We start from the raw sequence: 22,343 nt of genomic DNA on the forward strand, positions 1-22,343 counted from the left end.
GTCAACGAGGTGTTTTGGGCCATTCAAGTCGTATGCTGATGGACTTTGGGGTGGTGCTTATCGCTCTGTTTGTTATTATGTTACATATTTTTGTCTTTTTATACGTACTGCAAATTGCTCTGAGATTCTTGGATGACGTGCATATATAAATTTAATAACTAATAAGGTGATGATGATAATTCAGGAGATTCATAGAAAAACACAGCAAATTTTGAAACCGGCTCTACAAGATCATGTCCCATTCAAAAATTGTGTGTCTCTGGAGTCAGACAATCCCATTATGTTGAGTCTTGGTGAATCCTCCTTGTCATTGATACTGGTATCCCCCCAGGGTGTTCAAATACATTGCCAACCTCCTTCATTGAAAAGTTCAAGCTGTGTGTTTGCTTGCTTGTTATACTCATATTTATCTTTTGCCCACGTCACTCAAGCTTATTAGGGCAGATGCACAGATATTCCTTGGTGATTTTGTTTGCCCCGCTCCGCACTTTCTCTAGCTCTGTGAAGCCCTTTTCGAAATGGGAGGATCAGAAAAATCACTGCGTGTTAAGAGATTTGACTGCACCATGGATTTATGTAAGCAAATAGGATTAAAAAATGCAGAGAGGAAGGAAGCATGATTGCCACTTTGAGCTCCTTCGAGGGAAGGTGGAATATAAATAAATAAATTACTGGAAGTTTTCTTTTCTTTCGTTTTCCCAATCTTATATCCAGTCATCCACATTTCCACTTCAGTTTGCATTGGTGTTTTGTTGTTGTATAAAAAAAGGCCCCACAAAAATTCATCTGCATTTTAGTGTGAATTTCTCCTCATATAAAGAACTCTGTATGCAATTTTGCATAGTAAGCACATTTTTACAGGGCCTGTTTTCCACAATATTCATACTTTCCCTAATACAATGAAGTTTTGTATGTAACCTTCCACTGATATATCTCTTTTCTTCTTTTCTTCTTTTTTTTTGCACACATTGCTTCAGAGCCACGTTGCAGAATTCAGAGAAGTGCAAAAGTGGGGGAATGGTCTAAGTTCCTGTTCACATATTGGTTGAGGAACTGTGAATCAGGTGGATTCACCTTTAAATGTGAACTGAAGTGAACTTCTTCCCCATCTCTAGCTGTCAGCTACAATTCCAAATTCCAAACTAGCTTTTCTACTTAGGAGATATATACGTACATGTATTTTTGCTTAACCACATTCTGCATCACTTTTCACTTGCTGACTTTGAACCTAATTTGCCATTTTGTTGGAGAGATCCTACTGCAGATCTTCAAAATTATTTTTCATTTTCACCATTCTGAATAATCTGGTGTCAGCCACTTCACAGTCTTGACTGAAAATTATTTATGAACAAGTTAAATGGCACCAGTACCTCCCAATACAGATCCTAGGAGAACAGTAATTTTCACTTCTTTCCTTTGTGACAACTGCCAATTTCCTTTTAACCTCTATTTCTAGTTTAACTGGTTTATCCATAAGGGCACCCTAGAGAGCTTTGATCCTCTTCAGCTTCATTTCAATTAATATTCTCTCTCTCTCTCTCTCTCTCTCTCTCTCTCTCTCTCTCTCTCTCAACACAAGTTTTATCTTTTGGATTCAAATGTTGTGAGCCTGGTGGGTTTTCTGGGCAAGCTTCCACTTACAGATATGTTGCGTTTGACAGCACTGTGATCACTGTTCCAAGTTTGGTTGGACAAGAACTTGAACCAAATCCTGGGCATCATCCAGGATTAAGTCCTGATAACACCACCCCATATTTTCCTGTATAGAGTAGGAAGATCTGAAGGGGGCTTTTAAGTATATTCATCTTAAAAGTTTCCCCTAGGTTAGAAAGCCTGCTTCCATGTGGTTCCAGTTCACAAGGAGACTTGTAAGTGTGTTTAGCCAAGTGATTGGGGGCTTCTATTGTCAGCATTTAAATACCTATACACTGTATTCCTCTCCAAGCGTATTTTGTGTGTGAATTGTCTCCTACAGTGCTTTGGTCAGTCATGTTCTTCTACATGCTCAATGCCCAGTTAGATGACCATTTACAACCTGTTTTTCAGTAAGCAGAACTTTATCGACTGTGCTAACTCTGGACTGGTTTTTTTGCGGCTGCATCACACTGTGGACTCCTGTTAAGTTTGTGGTCCACTAAGACCCCTAGGTTATGCAAAAAGGGGTTTGTATAACCCTTTCCAAAAGCCATCTAAGCTAAGGGTTCAACACCACTTGTGATAATGAATTCTCCATGTTAATTATTTCTTACCCCCAAATTTGTCCACTTCATAGTTCCCCTCTGACTCCAGGACATTTTTAATAACTTTGAAAATACCCATTTGAAATACAATTACAGCCCTCCATTGCAAAACTCCCTTTAGGCTCTGCTTCTTGGTTTTACCTGGTTGTAGAGATGTTAGCGGAACTGTCTGCTGCTGCTGCTACTATAGAGTTTCTTTAGCAACTTTAGTCAGGGTCTTTTGTCACGAGCTTATTGCAAATCCAGTAATACAATAACCCCACCATACATTTAGTGACACCAAATAAGCAATTATGAAAAGGTAAGATTAGGCTTCCCTTTGCAGAAGCCACCCTGGTTCACGCCTTGAACACCTGAAACCACGAAGCTTTCTAAGGAGATGGGCATGAAATCCCCATATCCAACATCCCCAGGGGTCGAGGCGCTTCTTCAAGCCTTTCAACATTCATTATGGAGGTTTGAAGAGGGATTTCCGTTGAGCACATTTAGAAATCTCCTTGCCTTTGGAAAAAGTGCTGTATCAGGGTTAAACGTTTCAAGCAAATGGCCCTAGAAGCAAGCAACTGGGCATGTTCATCCAGTTCAGAAACCTCTTGCGGACCTTTGTGCCAAATGGGTGATGGTCTGAAGAGAAGTCCACACACACCTGGGGAGTTTGGGGGCAGGCCTTGGGTGCTCACCCCTGCCCTGTCCACATTTTACGGCCTTGTACATTGAGATTAATACCTAAATAAGGCTATTGTTCTCCACCGATCTTATCTAGGACAGGAGTTAGGATGATGAGCATGTAACTCCCTAAATACTTTTTTTAAAAAGTGCTACATTGGCTAGCTTCCAGGCTTCTGGTAAGAAGACTGGTTTTAGTGACAACATACATATTGTAGCTATTTGTTCAGCAGTTTCATATTTGAGTTAGGAACTCTCTGGTGAATGCCATCTGGCCCCGTATTTTTTTATATAAAAAACCCCCTTCACCCTTTGACACCCTCAACTTGATATGATTCTTCAGTTGCACCACCAGATGTGAGTATCTCTCTAGCATTTTCCACAGAGCAGGCGAATGCAAGGAATGCATTTGACTTCTTTGTAAATGCCTGTTTTCCTCCAGTCCTACTTTTACACCTTTAACATTAATGTTCTCAGTGCCTGTTGAGTTGGTTTCGTGCTTCTGGTGCAATTAAAAAGGTTTTTTATAATTCATTTTTATATCTGTAGATAGAGTTAGATATAGATTTATAAATAGTCATATGGTCGTCCCTTTTTTCTTGGCCTGCTTGATTGTAAATACATATTTATTTTTGCAAAAAAAGTAGTTCTCTTCATTTTCTTTTGGCCAAGAAAAATGTGCACTTTTAAAGGTTAATTCTTGTGTTGTGCTAGAGAGCTTCTTTTGACTCTGTTATTTAACCACACTGGCATTCTTTTGAACTTGTTTGTGCTGCTTCTATTCTGTAGTATACTTTTTGTTTGGGCCACTCTTACAGCTGTGAGTCGCTTTCCTGGGAGTAAGACCCACCAAACTTAATGAAATTTACTTTGTTCCGGTAATGTATAGAACTAGCCATTGTAACCCTACCTTTTACTTTCTTGCTTACCAGTTGCCTAAATGTTGGAGGTTGTTGTTGTTTAAATACATAGGTACGGTTGTTGTGGATTCTATGAGCAATTTCCCATTCATAGAAATGTTGAATGTAGAGTTGTGTGGCTGCTGTTCTCTAGGGGACTGGCAATGTCAATCCTGTGCCAGTTCTGCTGTTGTTGGTCGTGATCATAGAATTGCAGAATTGGGACCCCAGGGGTCATCTAGTCCAACCCCCTGCAATGCAGGGATCTCAACCAAAGCATCCATGACAAATGGATTAACTGCTTCAAAGCATCATACTTGACTGTAATTTGGGGCCCAGGAAGGAAATCTGTTTGTAGTAACAGTTTCTATGAATATTTCATTCCGCACTATATTTATGGGACTGGTGTGGTGATTGAAACCCTCACATCTAGTAGTAGCAATTGCTGCTGCTGTTTCCACTGCATTTTGTAATATTAAATAATCTGATAAGGTTGCCAAGAAGCTCAGCAATGCAATTGTTTAAGTATCCCCCTAGCTGCTAGGATCTAGCATCTTGACTCCAAATTGCTAAGCATAGTGTTATGTACTCGGAGTTGAGAGTGGATTTCATGCTCTTTATTCAGCTCATAGCGGTGAGGAGGAATGGAAGTTCCCCCAGAATGTCTGCTTTATATACATTATTTACACAATGGGCCCCACGTGATTGGCTAATTCCGGGATTCTCCTGTAGGCCAATCAGGTTGCGGATTCACTTCCACCTGGAGCTGGATTGGGTGGCTCCTGTGGACCAATCAGACTGCTGCATTCTGAATCCTATTGTTCTAGGACCAATCAGACTGCTGCATTTTGGATCCTATTCAACTCAGTACATAACACATAGGGTGGAGATAACCATGCAAGGATTGATCACTGAAGAACACTCCCCAGCTATGCATACCAGGCATGAGATCTCTGAGATGGAAATGCTACCTGTTCTCCAACCTAATCAAGTCACCCCAGGCATATCCTAAGTTCACCTAACCACTTAAGGCATCATTAAAGGCAGCCTAAAAATATTTCAAATAAACAGATAAAGCCACTTTTCAGATGCAGAAAGGGGAGGTACGGGGAAGTTGGCGAAGTAAGGTTTAAGAAAAAAGGATTCGAAATTATACATGTTTGTTTATGTGTTTGTATGTTTGTATTGTGTATTGTTTGTGTTTATATAAATTGTGAAAAACCAATAAAAAAAATTTATAAAAAAAAATAATCCTTAAAACTGAAAATCTCATTGGAGGAGAAGGCCAGTCAATCCCTTTGCTCCTTGGCTCTTGCAAGAATTTGAGTGGCTGTGAACACCAACCTCCAAACGCACAAATAGCAACCTGTGTTTCTAAGAGAGAGAGAAACAGGCTTCAGGTACTGGGGGAGTGGAGTGATGGTGGTGGTTCCTACCCCAGAGTGCTCTCATCATTTCTTTAGGGCCTAAACTGCTTTGTCCTCTCATCATTGCCAGCATAGACCACCTTTCTTCAAATAAAATGAATAACCATCCTGCATTCTGGATCCAGTCTTGTCTGAATCCAAGGCAGCTGAGAGGAAATATGATTGCCGTTGTTGTTGTTTAGTCGTTCAGTCATGTCCGACTCTTCATGACCCCATGGCCTAGAGCACACCAGGCACTCCTGTCTTCCACTGCCTCCCGCGGTTTGGTCAAACTCATGCTGGTAGCTTCGATAACACTGTCCAACCATCTCATCCTCTGTTGTCCCCTTCTCCTTGTGCCCTCAATCTTTCCCAACATCAGGGTCTTTTCCAGGGAGCCCTTTCTTCTCATGAGTTGGCCAAAGTATTAGAGCCTCAGCTTCAGGATCTGTCCTTCCAGTGAGCACTTAGGGCTGATTTCCTTAAGAATGGATAGGTTTGATCTTCTTGCAGTCCATATCTTCTTGCAGTCCATGGAGATATGATAGCCATCTTGAAATGAGACATGGAAGATGGTGCACACCCAACCCAATGGATTCAGGTTACAAGAAAAGAGATTCTGACTAAACTTCAGGAAGAACAGCAAGAGGTGTTTGACAGTGGAATGGAATCCTTTGAGAGGTGTTGGACTCTCCTTCATTGGAGGTTTTTAAGCAGAGGTTGGGTGGCCATCTGTCAGGGATGCTTTAGCTGAGATTCCTGCCTTGCAGGGGGGTTGGAGTAGATGACCCTTGGGTCTCTTCCAGCTCTATGATTCTATTAAGCAGCAAGAGGCAGAATGTGGCTTTGTGGCTCAGCTCTATGGCCAAGGGCAACCTTTTACTCACCATATCTTCTCCTCATGGTTTTTTTACCACGGGTTGTTGCAGGCACAAATCTGAAAGTGGTTGTTGAGGGAGATCCTGGTGACAAAGCTGAGAGCATCTGTGTCTCTTGGCAGGAACCCAATGCTTCCTTGGGCTTGACTTTGCTGGCCCTTTTGTTTTTCTTCACACAAACAGGTTTTCATCTGCCTGCACAGCTGCTACCTCCAGATGTTGTGGAGTGAAGAAAGCTGGTACATTGCCTGCAGCTGCTGCAGGTCTTGCTCTAATAGTCTGACTGCAACTTGTCACAGGCATTGCTCCAGAATGCCCACTGGTTTGAAGGCGTTCATCACACAATCCTAGATGACCAGGAGATCCCAGTCATTTATGCCATCAATGAAATCCACTTCAGGAGAAAGAAGCCAATAGGATAAGAGGTGACAGTGAAAGGCGACTCTCCTCAAAACACATATTTAAATGAGTATTTTGAGGTATTTAAATGGTTGAGAACAGTACTGCAGCATTTGGAGCACTGCAGAATCTTGGAGATAGATTCTGAGATGTGGAACGGGTCATTTCATATAGCAAGTCACAGAAATCAACATCCTCCAGAATTCCTGCTTATAAATGCTCCTATTAAGAATCCACAAATAATGAAGGCGGTTTGGTTTGATGGCTTCCCAACTTCCCAGATTTTCTGGCTAGGAAGACGCCCACATCCTTTTCTCATTCCTCACCAGTATTGTCCCATTGGCATTCTGCCATTGTCACCTGAGCATTGTTCCTGAGCACTGTGAAGGAGAAGAGCAGGTTGCCAAAGGAGGAAGAGGGTGCACATGACCCGCCCACTGAAGGCATGGAAAGGTGAAGTCTTCCTGCAATGATATATGAGCAGTGAAGGAGCTAACTGCTGGCTCAGACCTTTGCTTCTGCAGTGTTTTGCAAAGAGATTATGGGAAAAGCTCTGTTGATGGGGAAGAGGACGAGGACGAAGACAGCACACCAAGTCTCTACTGACACCCACTTGGGCCTGAGAGCCACTGTCTAATCACTGCTTTCTGAGCATCCAAATAACTCATCTAGGGAGACAGTCTATTGGGAGGGAGATTCAGAAGCTAAGAGCTTGTCTTCCAGACAGTATCTCACTAAAAATTGCTCAGCGCATCCTCCCAAGACCTTCTGATACTGAGAGAAGTCCCCAAAGCGTTCATATCTGATAACTGCAGTGACTGCACACCCGGATGCTGCTCCTTCACCTTGTCCCTAGGTGACCAGGTGCAAAGGAAGTCTACAGAGCTGGGGTGCACAGAGCAGCTGCGCTTGCCAAAGATCCCTCTACAAAGAAGGGCTGTTCTCCTAAGGGGTTTGGTGGCATCTTTAGCAAGATGCAAAAGACTGTTCTTGGGACAGGGCAGGAGGCAGTTAAGCTCATGTGGTTCAGACACCTTGCACCCAGGATCTTGCCTATTCAATCCACTTTTTCCCCATTAGCAACAGGCCTTTTTGGGTATTATAGTGCATGCCAGATGCATCTGTATGAAGAGTTGCATGTCCACAGCCACCTGCTCCCGGCAGCCATTTTTGTCCAGCACCAGGGAACTAGAACAAGGATGCATGCTGCAAACTAGTAACCGTCCCACAACCATGAAGTCCAAATTCAGCAGGATAGAGTCCCTGCCCCGTTTCCTTAGCTCAAGGGGTGTGGGTAGAGCTCTACCTCCGTCTGGCTCAGTAGCTCTGTGGCTGAGGCAAAACTCTGAAAGGCAGTCTGGGTAGAAGCATCACAGGCAGAAACATCACTTTTAAATGGTGCTGAGATTAACATTCAGGAGCAAGTAATAAATCCATGCAAATGGCATCTGTTCTGTGCACACAAGCACACCTCGCACAGCGCAGATCGAAGCTCAGGTCCCTCGGGAGCCCCTGGGATATGAGTGTGCAGCAGCTTGCTGCAACCACGTCAGCTCTTTGCAGCGGCTGCTCCTATCGAGCTAACAAGCTCCCAGCTGAACATGCCTAGCAAACACATGAGGCTGGAACTGGCTTCCTTCCCTGCCCCAGCAATGCCCCTTCTGCCTTATCCCGGAGAACTACAAAAAGAGGTGAGGGGAAAGGGAAGGGGGACATCTGTGGAGTCTGGATATGTAAGAGCAGGAAGGAAAGGGGTTGCGGAAACGAATCTTTGCAGAATCTGTGCTTGGAGCCTTTGGTTAGTGTGTTCCCATATCTGCCTGCATTAAGATAGCCCGGCTTCCTCCTACCACGTGGCCTGAAAGGGCCAGCTGTGTAGCTGAGGCCAATGAATACAGCTGAGGATTGCTAGAGAGCACCATTCCGCTCCATTCTGTGTGTTCCCTTATGGGCTCTTTGACTCACATGCCACATTTTCTCTGGGAAAGTGAGCTTGAAAAAAATCTAACAAAGTAAAGCCAAATTTGCAGAGTGCTGCTCCATATCGGAGAGCGTGTGTTGGGGATGCCTTCTCCCTTTTGGTTTCCCCACCCCTGCAACTGGCGCAGAACTGCTACTCATGAAGCTGCTCTGTGTTTATGCGCACTCAGCTGCACATGCGCAATGCCTGCCTCAAATGTTCACACCATCTCAAAGCACAAAGTGAATGCCGCTTGAGTTTTCTCATCTGATTGAAGCTGATTTGAGGGGGGAAATCAGAAATGGTCAAGAAGCTGCAGGATAGATGTGGACTGTTGTTAACACCACATGACTGCAGCTTCAAAAATTCACTGCAGGAGTGCACTGAATGCGGAGTGAGCACTAACATGAACATGCTCCTAAAGTTGGAGGGGACCATGTAAGCTGTCTAGCTGAACCCTCTGCTCAGTGCAGAAATCCAAAAGCTAGAGGATGCCCAACAGATGACAGTCCAAGCTCTTGCTCACAGACATTCAGCGAGGGAGAGCCCAGTGCCACCTCTCTAGGTAATTGGTTCCAGCTGCTCCTACTTCTCCTAATGTTCCGCCAAACCGTGCCCTCCTCTGATTTCTGGAGCAATTCCAGCCAGTTGGGGAATATGCACAGAAGGAGCAGGCAGAAGGTAGATCTGCTGTTAATCTCTGAGTGAATTGCAATAGTCTCTAGCCATGCCACACCCTGGGCGTCTTGCGAAGCCTGGCATATTCAGCATTTGTGTATGGGAGCAAGATGTACTGCAGTCCACAAAAAGATGCTTCCTCCCTTGGCAAATTGTCAATTGTCAAGAGGGGGGATTCCTGACATTTCATTCCTGTTTGCACATCCTCCTCCCCTATTGAAGATCATTGAAAGAAGTGCCCCCACACTGCCTCTGCTTTCCGTCCAGACTCCGCATGGCAGGCCCAAAAGCTTTCTCTGGGAAGCCAAGGAACAGCCCAGGAAGGGGACTGAATACCACTATTATTGAGTACAAATAGCAAAGAACCTGGTCTGAAACAGCAATGGATTAAAAGGATCTGTTCCTTCGCAGTGAGAAAGTGGAGGTGCTGGTATTGTGCTAGTGAGTTTATGACAAGTTCAGTGCCAATGTCTAACAAGCTTTCCGAGCCAAGACAACTAAGGACTTTCTGAAAGAACTGCACTCCAGGAGGTTAGGCGAGGGGTGGAGGAATCCCTTTTATGTGAATGCCAAGCAATAACCCTTAGTAACATGTAAGCATCTCACCAGAAAACAGCCCTTGCAACCCAGAAAAGGCTGCTGGTAAATCACGCCACTTTTCAAAAGTCATTTCCTGTATGTCCCCTTCCTAGCACAGACCTTTTCAACTGAGGGTCCCTGAAATGACTGACTACCCCTCCAAAATATTGGCACATTTTCCAGATCCAAAAGACCAGCCCACCTGAGGGCACAGAAGCCAACTCCTAGGGGCCAAAGGGTCTTCGCCCCCCTAAAATATTTGAGGAGGCTGCCCCCCAAATTTGATAGGCAATGCCATTCAAATGGTTTGTGTGCACCACATCATGTGATCAATTATGCAGGGTGGGGCTCCTTTTGATTCTATCTCTCAGGAATGCCTTTGGAACAAACTATAATCTATGGGAACTGATATGCAGCTTTTAAATTGCATAATGGTGCTATATTCTGGTACATCTCTGCGAGTTAGAATGAATGGAGGGCACCTATCTGACACTGTACCTGTTACAAAAGGAGTAAGACAAGGATATCTACTTGCTCCCCTTCTCTTCAATTTATTTATAAACGATGTACAGTGGTGCCCCGCAAGACGAATGCCTCGCAAGACGGAAAACTCGCTAGACGAAAGAGTTTTCCGTTTTGGAGGTGCTTCGCAAAACGAATCTCCTATGGGCTTGCTTCGCAAGACGAAAATATCTTGCGAGTTCCTGCGGGTTTTTCCCCCTCCCCCCCTTTTTCTAAGCCGCTAAGCCGCTTATCAGCTGATCCAATAAGCCGATAAGCCGCTAAAAGCCGTTAATAGCGCTAATCCGCTAATCCGTCAATGGGCTTGCTTCGCAAGACGAAAAAACCGCTAGACGAAGAGAATCACAGAACGGATTCTTTTCGTCTTGCGAGGCACCACTGTAGTTGAATTTCTAAGAGGTGAGCATTATTTTCCGGCAAAAATTGGAAATCAGAAATATTCAGTCCTCCTTTACACAGATGATGAAAATTGGCAAAAACAACACCACTGACATGGGTTGCCATACATCCAGATTTCCCCGTACATTTGGCCAATTTCCACCCAGACACTGCTTCCAACTACAGTATTCTGGATTTGTCTGCGAAATTCCGGATGTATGGCAACCCTAAGATCTGCCAATCGAACAAATGGTATGCTTTTTTATTCCATTGTATCCATCCCTGCCAAGATATCTGGTAGACTTGCCAAAATGAGGGTAGCCTTTACTCAGGCAAGACAAAATGTTCTTCTGTTAGCGGATCGGATGAGCCGATATAAAGGAGTTCCTAAGAAGGACAGAGTTTGCACTTGCAACTCTCTGTCTATAGAAGACACAACTCATGTATTCCTTGAATGCCCTTTTTATAATGATCTTAGAAACAATTGCATCCATCCATTGTTAAGATTGCAGAAGAGAAGGGCATCTCTTGCAAAGACCTGTTTTTTGCTGTCCGTTGTGGAGAGGTATATATCCTTTTGAACATCCAAATTTCTTGCAAAGGCTTTACAAATTTGTGTAATAAAACTTAAAGGGGGAATGGGGAATGATTTATCCTGTAAAGGTGGGGGAGTAGAAATGTAAACCACTATTTGTAGTTGTATTATTATTTTCATGTGTGTAATGGCTGTTCGCTAGGCACAATAAATTGAACTGACTGACTCCCCCCCCCCTTTAGACCTGCCAAATTTCAGAGGGGTGAGGCATAGGCGCCGACTCCATGGGGCCTGAGGGGGCCCGAGCCCCCTCAAAAATTCTTTTGGGGGGGCTCGGCCCCCCCAATAATCTCGGGCGGCGGTGGGCGCGTCCGCGGCTTTTATAGGGCGCCCGGCGCGCACCAGCTCAATAACGGGCACCGGTGCGGCGGGGGGCGCCGGGCCGGGGGAGGGGGGCGGCCGGCCTGTCTCCTTGGCAACCCCATTGAGCAGCGCCGGCTCCCCCGGGGGGGGCCATCCCCCCGCGCCGCCGATCGCCAACACCGCCGACGCTGTGGCTGCCCGAGCCCGAGCCCGAGCCCGAGCCCTACCCGAAGCCCGAGCCTGAGCCGAAGCCCGAACCCGAGCCCGTCAGTCAGGAAGGAAGGAAGGAAGGAGAAATGGGGAGGGAGACGAGGGAGGAAAATTGCGCACAGGGTGAAGAACGGAGAAGGGCGAACGAGACGAGCTTCCAACCCAAAAAAGGGCTGGAAGACTGGGAGGATGAAGGATCGGGAAAGAAAGCGACACCTTCCCCGCCCGTGACGTCACCCGCTTGTCATTGGCAGCGCAGCGGGCGCCCAGAGGAGCTGGGCACCGGCGCAGGGCCGCTCCACAGCCACGGAGGACAGCTGCGCGGCTAGCAAGGTGCGCCGCGTAGAGCGCGGCCCTTGTGTGGCCCGGTGGCCAGGCAAGCTCGGGCGAATCTAAGACGGGAGAAGAGGGCAGAGCAAAGGGGGTCCCTTCCCCAACCTCCGGCTCTGAGACTTCCCTGCGCCCCAGAAAAGCGAAAGAATTTTCTCTTCTTTTTTTTTATAAATATTTTATTAAGTTTTCAAATACAAAGTTAGAAACATACACTGAAGAAAAAAGTAAAAGAACAAGAAAAAGAAAAAAAGAAAAAGAAGAAAAGAAAACCAACCATTCAACACATTTTTTATATAACTAACTGGACTTCCTCGCATCTCCCTTACCCTGCATTCTTTATAATAAAGATATCAGCAAATTATTACCTTGTTTCGTACCTTATTTTGTACTTTTCAAATACTATACCTCTAAATTTAACATACTTTTCATCAGTTACTTATATCTTAAATTAAACATAGTATTACCTTAGATTTTGACCTTTTCTTACTTAAAATATAATTTCCTGTTTCCCAAATCTAATTGCTGAAGCTATAGTTTCCGAATCGTGTAAATTTTTAACATTCATACAACTTATATTGTTTTTGTAAATAGTCCTTAAATTTTTTCCAGTCCTCTTCCGTTGTTTCTTCTCCCAAATCTCGGATTCTGCCAGTCATTTCAGCCAGTTCCATGTAGTCCATCAATTGCGTCTGCCACTCTTCCAGTGTGGGCAAATCTTGTGTCTTCCAATATTTTGCGATAAGTATTCTTGCTGCTGTAGTTGCATACATAAAGAAAGTTCTATCCTTCTTTAACACTTTCTGGCCAACAATGCCCAAGAGGAAGGCCTCTGGTTTCTTGGGAAAGGTATACTTAAATACCTTTTTTAACTCATTATAGATTATTTCCCAGAAGGCCTTCACTTTTGGACAAGTCCACCAGAGGTGAAAGAATGTCCCTTCAGCCTCCTTACATTTCCAACATTTATTATCAGACAGGTGATATATTTTTGCAAGCTTGACTGGGGTCATGTACCACCTATAAATCATTTTCATAATATTTTCCTTCAAGGCATTACATGCCGTGAATTTCATTCCGGTGGTCCATAACCTTTCCCAGTCCTCAAACATGATGTTATACCCAATATCCTGAGCCCATTTTATCATGGCTGATTTGACTGTCTCATCCTGAGTGATTTTCTCTTCAACCTGCCCTCCATCCTCTTGCAGAAAACTCTTTGCCTGCCCTGCCCGTATCTCGTTTTTGCTTTTTAATTCCACACACGCACCCTTCGGACTTCGTGGCAATCGGGCGCACGGGTGCGTTTCCTAAGAGAGTGAGGACCCCCACCTCCTCCCCACCTGCTCCCTCGCCAGCCAGCCAGCCGCGCGCCCTAGCCGGAGAGCCCCGGCCGTCCCCGTCGCGCAATCGGCTGGATCTCCCTTCAGCAGGCCGTGCTCACAACTCGGCCCAGGGACCCCCAGCAGCGGATCTCCGGCTCAGCTGAAGAATCCGGCAACAAGCCCCCTCCTCCCCAATCGCTCCGCCGAAATACGCTCCAAAACCCCCCCAGATAGGCCGCCGGCCGCCAAGTCTAGTGGCGCCCTGAGCGAGGGTCTCTCCCCAACACCGCCACCTCGAACTGCGTTCTCCCGGCTACCCGAGCGAACCAGCGGCAGGACCCCGGTATGGGCCCCCCCAATATTTTTTATAAGTCGGCGCCCCTGGGGTGAGGCAAAGACTCGTCATCTCCAGAGGGAATTACAAGTGAAGTATATAGTCCATAAACTCCCCTTTGATGTGCAGCTGATTTCAACAAATTGTTCTTCTTCAACTTGTAACTTTCGTGAAATATATAAACATTTAAGAATAATGTTTTAAATGATAGCATTTATTAAATCAGGTTTCCTCAACCTCGGCCCTCCAGATGTTTTTAGCCTACAACTCCCATGATCCCTAGCTAGAAGGATCAATGGTCAGGGATGCTGGGAATTGTAGCCTCAAAACATCTGGAGGGCCGAGGTTGAGGAAGCCTGTATTAAATAATAGCATTATGCTGCCACCACCGGCAACTGAGCCCTGATGGGGCGTCTTCAGTCACGGTTCCCCGTGTGTGGAATGCCTTCCCTGCTGAGGCATGTCTGACTCATTTAAGCTCAGGAAGGACTTTAAAACATTCCTGCTTACCCAGGCATTTGATGGCTGCAAGATGTGACAACCTTGGAATGATTAGCTGTGTGAAGATATGTGACTGTTTGGAAATGTCTTCAGGTTTTCAAATTGTTTTAATTGGGTTTTTTTGTATTGTTTGTGTTCCTGTTTGCCACTCTGGACTCCCTTGAGGCAAAGGCCAGGATAGAAATAATAATAATAATAATAATAATAATAATAATAATAATAGGAATAATAATAATAATAGAAATAATAATAATAATAGAAATAATAATAATAGAATAATAATAGATAATAGAAATCAGGCAGCCAGAAAAAAGGTACTTAAAGGGAACCAAAAGAAGCTATAAAGGGCACCAATCAATCATCCAGTTTTTCAAAACAGACAAGGAATCAAGGGAGCAGATGTGACAAGTTTGTGCCAGGTCCAGGGAAATGATGCTTCGGTACTGGCTGATCAGAGAGACTGCGAGGGGCGGGTGAATCAGTCTGTTTCTGTGTCACTTTCATACGCGTTGACTCATAGATCCGCTCCGTTCCATTGGTGCATTAATCTTCAATTAAAAAAAAATCTGCACAAAGAACAAGATTCAGACAGTATTTTAGCTGTATATTTCAAAAGAAAAAGTACATTGCAAAATATATTTTATTTTAAGATGAGCATTTTAATGCATTTTGATACTTCTTTGAGTCAGGAATTGCATTACAACATTTGGGAAATGTGATAGCCAGTAGATAACTAGGGGTATGATCCTCTGCACCTGGGAATAAGTTGAAGCCATTGGAGCTCACTTCTGAGTGCAGGTGCGCAATCACTTTTGATGCATACATCAGTCTGGGAGGCAAAGGCCAGACCGGTCCATATTGGGGTTCACAATTTCTCATGCTTTGCTAGTGACTACAGTAGGACAGCAGTCATGAAGTTAAAAGACGCCTGCTTCTTGGAAGAAAAGTGATGACAAACCTAAACAGCATCTTAAAAAGTAGAGACATCACCTTGCCAACAAAGGTCCGTATAGTAAAAGCAATGGTTTTCCCAGTAGTGATATATGGAAGCGAGAGCTGGACCATAAAGAAGGCTGATCGCCAAATAATTGATGCTTTTGAATTATTGTGCTGCAGGAGACTCTTGAGAGTCCCATGGACTGCAAGAAGATCAAACCTCTCCATTCTTAAGGAACTCAGCCCTGAGTGCTCACTGGAAGGACAGATCGTGAAGCTGAGGCTCCAATACTTTGGCCACCTCATGAGAAGAGAAGACTCCGTGGAAAAGACCCTGATGCTGGGAAAGATTGAGGGCACAAGGAGAAGGGGACGACAGAGGATGAGATGGTGGGACAGTGTTCTCGAAGCTACCAACATGATTTTGACCAAACTGCGGGAGGCAGTGGAAGACAGGAGTGCCTGGCGTGCTCTGGTCCATGGGGTCACGAAGAGTCAGACACGACTAAATGACTAAACAACAACAACAGTGGGACAGAAAGAAGAGACCTCTGTATTGCAGGCAGTGATAGCTGCACAATACTAGCTCACAACGTCAATCCAACTAGGCTAGAAAACTGGCTGTGGAGTAAGTGGGAATGTGAACATCTGAAACAGCATGCGCAGATGAGAGCTTCATGAATAGGATTCAGTGGGGGGGGAGTATCAGGGAAACCCCAAAAGGTCTTGTGCATTGAGTGAAGACATCCCTGCCCTCTCTTTGCTGTGAGCAATGCCATGCAAATGCAGCGTCAAATGCAGCAGGGGGGAATGACCTTGCTGCTTTTTTAGCGGCTAATGTGAGCGTCCCCAGAGGCTCGGCGACTCCAAGGCCAGGGTGGACAGTTCCAGGGCCAGGTTGGCAGGTAGCTGCTTGCAAATGAAGGCCTCCGCGCCGTGCTCCGTGCGCCACAAGGCTTTATTTCCTGGTGACAAGGCAGGTCATACGCAGCAAGCAAGTCAGAGTTATGTATGCTTATTATGTGCCATGGAGAGGGAAGGGGTCCATGTGCGCAGATGTTTAGCCAGCAGGGCACTGGCACTGCCACACCAGCTAATTAGACACCCTGCCAGTCCTTAATGAGAACAAACGAGGGGCCAGCCAGCATGGGGAAAAGCTAGAGTGTATAGACAACAGCCCGAGCTACTATTTAGCAAGCAATCAGAATGTAAGGCAGACAAAAGTTCCTTGTGGCACATGTTGAGCTGGGCAGGGAGCTGGCAATGATGACAGGATGAGCAAGGAGAGAAGAGTGAGCCTGGGATCAGCTTGTGGATCATTGTAATGTGTGGAGATAGTTTTCTTTCAAGCCTTGGCATTAACCACGCTGAAATTTCTGCTCAGCTCCAGTAACTCAGGGCTCAGTCTCTCACTTCAATAAAATCCCATTTCCCTAATGTGTGCCCACATTCCCCAGCAAGCCTCAAATGCTGACCCTCGTCCAGTTTCTTTCCTGCTGACTTTCCTGTCACTTCTTCTTCCACCCATAGACCTTTTCAAGCATGACCTGCATGGGGAAGCAGGAGTGGGGCTGTGCTTTGAGCCTCGTCCCTGACGCTGCCTTTCATTCCTCCAACGTTTGTGGGTTGAGTGAAGTAAAAGGTAGTATTTAGATAGTATTTGGGATCTGAAGGGAAATGCAAGCTGCAGAACTGTGCCAGACAGGAAATTCCTGGGTTGCCTTATGCCAGGCATGGCCAAACTTGGCCCTCCAGCTGTTTTGGGACTACAGTTCCCATCATCCCTGACCACTGGTCCTGTTAGCTAGGGATGATGGGAGTTGTAGTCCCAAAACATCTGGAGGGCCAAGTTTGGCCATGCCTGTCTTCCCACCCCCATGTCCCACTCTGAGGAGTGGACCGAATAACTGGTAGGTGATGGGGGAGGGAGCTTGATGTCACAGGAAAAACTGTCCTTTTTGAAATCTAAAGGTGTTCTGGAAACCTGAAGGAGGGAGGAGGCAGAACCATCTTGACGCTTGCTAAACTAGGCTGCCTTGAGAGACTGGGAGCCATGACTGAGCACTGCTTTGAACCTGAGCTCGCTGAAGCTATGAGAGGGGCAATGATTGGCATTCTTGAGACGTAATGCCCTGCACCACCTCCAATGGAGACTTCTAGGTGTATATGCTGGAAATGTAAAGACAACGAAGGTACATTTTTGCACATGTGGTGGACCTGTAAAAAAGCAAAAGACTTCTGGGAATTGATATATAATGAATTAAAAAAGATGTTTCAGATTTCATTAAAAAAACCAGAAGCCTTTTTGCTTGGAATAATGGGGAAAGAAATACCAAAAACTTTAAAGAAATTATTTACGTATGCTACAACAGCTGCTAGAATATTATGTGTCCAGAAGTGGAAAGAAGAATGTGTACCAACTAAGGAAGCCTGGATAATTAAGATGATAGACTCTGCTGAAATGGCAAAACTTACCGTGAAGATCAGGCACGAAGATGAGAAGAAACTCGAGCAGATTGGATTAAATTTATTGATTATGTTAAAGAACACTGTAAATATGTTAAAACATTAGCAGGATTGGTGTAGCATTTATGAAGTAATTGGATATCTAAGTTAAAAATGATGAAATGAAAATTAAGTGGAAAAATTAATTATACGCAAGGGGATAAAATAAAAACTTTTGGAAACTGGGGAAGGAGGGAGGGAGGGGGAAGTCAAACAAGAGAATTTGATATTTTGATGAATGGAAAATGTTGTTATTTTGAAAAATAAATAAATAAATAAATAAAATGGAAATAAAAAAATGGAAAATAAAAAAATGGAAAAATAAGAGAGATTGGGTCCTCCCATAAAGAGGGCACGTGTTGCGGTGAGACCCGGCAACCAAACCCTGCATTGTGGGTGGGTAAGATTGGTTAGCCACAACACCCAATTGGTAGGTCCCTTGTTGCAGGGTTTAATCAGGCCAATGGGATGCAGGCTAAACGGATCAAGGGACCTATATATACCTATGCATGTGACCTAGAGCGTCTTCTTTCGGTGCGTGCATCGGAACACCCGCCCACCTCTCCCTACTTTTAGGGCTTTGTGCTTGGACCTTACTATGCCGTCGTGTGTCGTCTGTCATCGGGACAGGGGCACGGCAGGAATTTTCCCCACTTGGCTGATTGGCTGGCGCCATTTGGGTTTCACCTGCTGTGTAGCAAATCATCACAACTTGTAAGGTTGCAGATAGGCTCTGGTTCAGGAGATAGGGATGGGAGAAGGCTCTCACCATCCCTATGTGAAGGGTATTCCATTAAAGGAATCCAGGGACTCAATGGTTTGGTCAGCCCCTGAGAGGGGGTTGTGCCCGTGCCCGAGTCCAAGGGGACATTTGGGTGGTGGAGATAGCCTGTTCCCAGCTTTCTACTTATCCAGGTGTTCACCCTTGGCTGACCTATTCTGGTGCCCTGGGTCAGCGCTACCTGCGAAGGTACAGGGAGCTAGTCAAACCGGAGCCTATGCAACCACTCACTTGCTGTAATCAATAAAGTTGTGGCCTCAATTCTTCCAAAAACCAAACCAAAATTTGAGTCTTGTCTGAATTTATTTAAGGGGGAGGTTTAAAGGTCTGAACACGGAGAGAGAGAGAGAGAGAGAGAGAGAGAGAGAGAGAGAGAGACTTCCAGGTGTAAATATGTGTTAATAAACCACATTTCTTAAAGACACTAACTTCTGCTGTTCCTTGATCTTCCCAACAGAAACATAACCCTGGCTGTGTGCCTGGAACCCCCTGGAATCTTTCTAATGCTCACCAGACATTGAGGGTGAAACACAATCTTGGTAACAATATAAAGGTAAAGGGACCCCGGACCATTAGGTCCAGTCGTGACCGACTCTGGGGTTGCGGCACTCATCTCGCTTTATTGGCTGAGGGGGCTGGCGTACGGCTTCGGGTTCATGTGGCCAGCATGACTAAGTCACTTCTGGCGAACCAGTGAAGCACACAGAAACACCGTTTACCTTCCTGCCGGAGCGGTACCTATTTATCTACTTGCACTTTGACATGCTTTCGAACTGCTAGGTGGGCAGGAGCAGGGACTGAGCAACAGGAGCTCACCCCATTGTGGGGATTCAAACCGCTGACCTTCTGCAAGTCCTAGGCTCTGTGGTTTAACCCACAGCACCACCCGCGTCCCTTGGTAACAATATATTGGTGTTTAAATTCCCTATTTAAGTGAATGAATTAAATTGGGGCAAGTGACATCACAGCATGTAGGTGGGCAGTATTTGTGTGACAGAGTGACTGCACAGGAGACTGTGTGCAAGGATGGGGAGAGCTGGGTGACGTGGGAAGGGACACCCTTGGGAAGTGCTTGTGGGGAGGGATGTTTGTGACGTTTTGTGGGATGGTGTGTGTCTCTTGCCTAGGGAAGATTACTCCAAGATTGCTTGGACCCATCTCAATCGCCAAGTAAGGAGTTCAACCTAGTTTACAGTCAACACTTTCCACATTTCAAGGTAAGTTGGTACGTGGGGAATGATACATGTGAAAGTAAGTTCTGTTGGGTGCTGCAGTTCACAAATTTTACACACTTCAAAATACAAATGATTTTTAAAATTATGTTTATTGGCATGTTTTGTGATGCAAATTAGACTTCAGGGTAGATTTGTGTCCAATGTCAGATAGAACTATGGTAAATCCCAAGAGGGATTGTGTAATTTAGTGGATTGCTCAAAACACAAGGAAATTCTCTATTTAAAAGCACCCTTGATTTAAGAGACTAGTTAAGGTACTTACACATTCAGTCACGCTCCCCAAAGCATGGAAATTGTAAATTAAGGTGCCCACAATTTTTACACCATATTAAAACAAGCACATTCTTTTGTCTCTATATTGCGCTTGCTTGCAGCTGAGTGTCCACGCACCTTGCGTGCTTTCCATTGGTCTTTCAGCCACAATCTGTTCCCTCTGCAGGTTGCAGGCAACAGTGGAGCTTGGGTTAATGTTTCATTCTACCCTTTCGAAAATTTTTATTAGTGATGATGATATGTATTTAGGGCAATGCCATGTTTAACAAATTGCAGCTTTCTATATGTTGTGGAAGTAAGCCCAAATTTTGGTTTCCTCATGAGTGGCTGGCTCTTTTTTAAAAATAATCTGAATATACTGTGTTGAATCAGTGGCTGCCCGAAGACACAGTGCAGCCATGTGTGCATTGCAGGGTTGGCGTTGGCTACTAGTTCTATAATGGCATGATTGCACATGCAGGTTGCTTCCACATCAGAGCCCTTTGTGCATGGAGGCGTGGGTCAGTTCTGTACCCAGGGCAGCTGTTTGCCAGCTCCATCTGGTATGCAAGCTGAGACCCTACCTGCCCACAGACTATCTCACCAGAGTGGTGCATCCTCTAGTTATCTCCCAATTGGACTACTGCAATGCGCTCTATGTGGGGCTACCTTTAAAGGTGGCCTGGAAAGTACAACTAATCCAGAATGTGGCAGCTAGATTGGTGACTGGGAGCAGCCGCTAAGACCATATAACACCGGTCTTGAAAGACCTACATTGGCTCCCAGTACGTTTCCAAGCACAATTCAAAGTGTTGGTGCTGATCTTTAAAGCCCTAAACAGCCTCAGCCCAGTATACCTGAAGGAGCATCTCCACTCCCACTGAGGGCCTTCTGGTGGTTCCCTCACTGCGAGAAGCAAATCTACAGGGAACCAGGCAGAGGGCCTTCTCGGTAGTGGCACCCGCCCTGTGGAACGCCCTCCCATCAGATGTCAAAGAGATAAACAACTACCTGACATTTAGAAAACAGCTGAAGGCAGCCCTGTTTAGGGAAGTTTTTAATGTGTGACATTTTAATGTATTTTTAATCTTAGTTGGAAGCCGCCCAGAGTAGCTGGGGAGACCCAGCCAGATGTGTGGGGTACAAATAAATCATTAGTGTTGTTGTTGTTATCCCAGGTTAGCATTGCTTCTACATAGTTAGCTGGGGAAAGAATTAAAGTGAAGCACTATGAGCAATGTTCTTTCTTGTGCCCAGGGTCCTTCTTATAATATTTACTTGCCACAAGTCCCATTCAGTAAAGGTCCTTTCCAATCTCAGTTAAAAGTTTCCTGTGTGCTATCTACTTTAGTGCCGATTGTAGTGGGTGGATGCAGTCCGATTTAGGAGTGAGCCCCACTGAAAATAGTAGGACTTACTTCAGAGTAAACATATGTAGGATTGCACTGCACATTGCCCCTTGAATAGACTCTCTTAATTGTCTCAGGAACAGTTTTCTGTTCTCAAGGAGGGGAGGAGGGAGATTTTCAGGGCTGCTTTGGTTGCATTATTCTTTTTTAAAATGCAATGAAATTAATAATGAAGGCTTCCCCACTTTGGAAGCAGAAAGCTGACACTGTGGTAATTAAAGGAGTGTGTTCAAGGAGCAATTAAGAAGCCATTCATCACTTCAGCCACTATCTTCAGGACATAATAAAATGGACAGGACCTGCAAACAGGAAGCTTTGAATCAAATGCACTTGAGCCCTTAAATCTTAACAACACTTTGCCTGTCCGCAGTGAACTGGCTGGTGTTGCAATTGCATTTTGTTTTAAAGAAGTTGCAACGCATTGGATCTGAAAATTTAACTGAAAGACAATGCAGAGGGTATTGAGCAACAACATTTGACAGCCGTGTTGTCTGGATTCTGTGTAAAAGTGGGTGAGCGAAGGATAGCAATATCAGAGAGAAGACCTAGCATGGAAGCAACCCATGAAAATCAGAAACTGAGAAAGGATTTTGACACACACAGTGCAAGACCTTAGTGTGATGCAGTGGAGAAAGGGATAATGTGATATTTGAAAGATAAACCAGGGGATATGGAGCTGGAACAGGGACATAGCATTCAATCTCTATGCAGATGAAATACATCCCTGGGAACAGCCCCCTTTTGAAAAGGACATTGATAAATTAGAGAGAACTCAGAAGGGAGCTACAAGAGATCTGATGGGCTGAAAATCCCCTACCTTTTACATTGCAGACTTACGAAATAAATTCTATTGGCTTTAAATCCAAGCGAATCTAAGAACTTGATCATGATCTTTCAGGGAAAAACAATTCAGTGATGGACAGCTTGTTACTCTAGCAAGAAAAAGATGCGATAAGATCCAGCAGCTGGAAGTAGGAGTTAGAAAGTTCAAGCTGGAAATAAAGCAAGGGTAATTAGCCACC

The sequence above is a fragment of the Podarcis liolepis genome (genome assembly GCF_965112155.1).
Source record: "Podarcis liolepis genome assembly, chromosome: 8".
In the NCBI taxonomy this organism is placed as follows: Eukaryota; Metazoa; Chordata; class Lepidosauria; order Squamata; family Lacertidae; genus Podarcis; species Podarcis liolepis.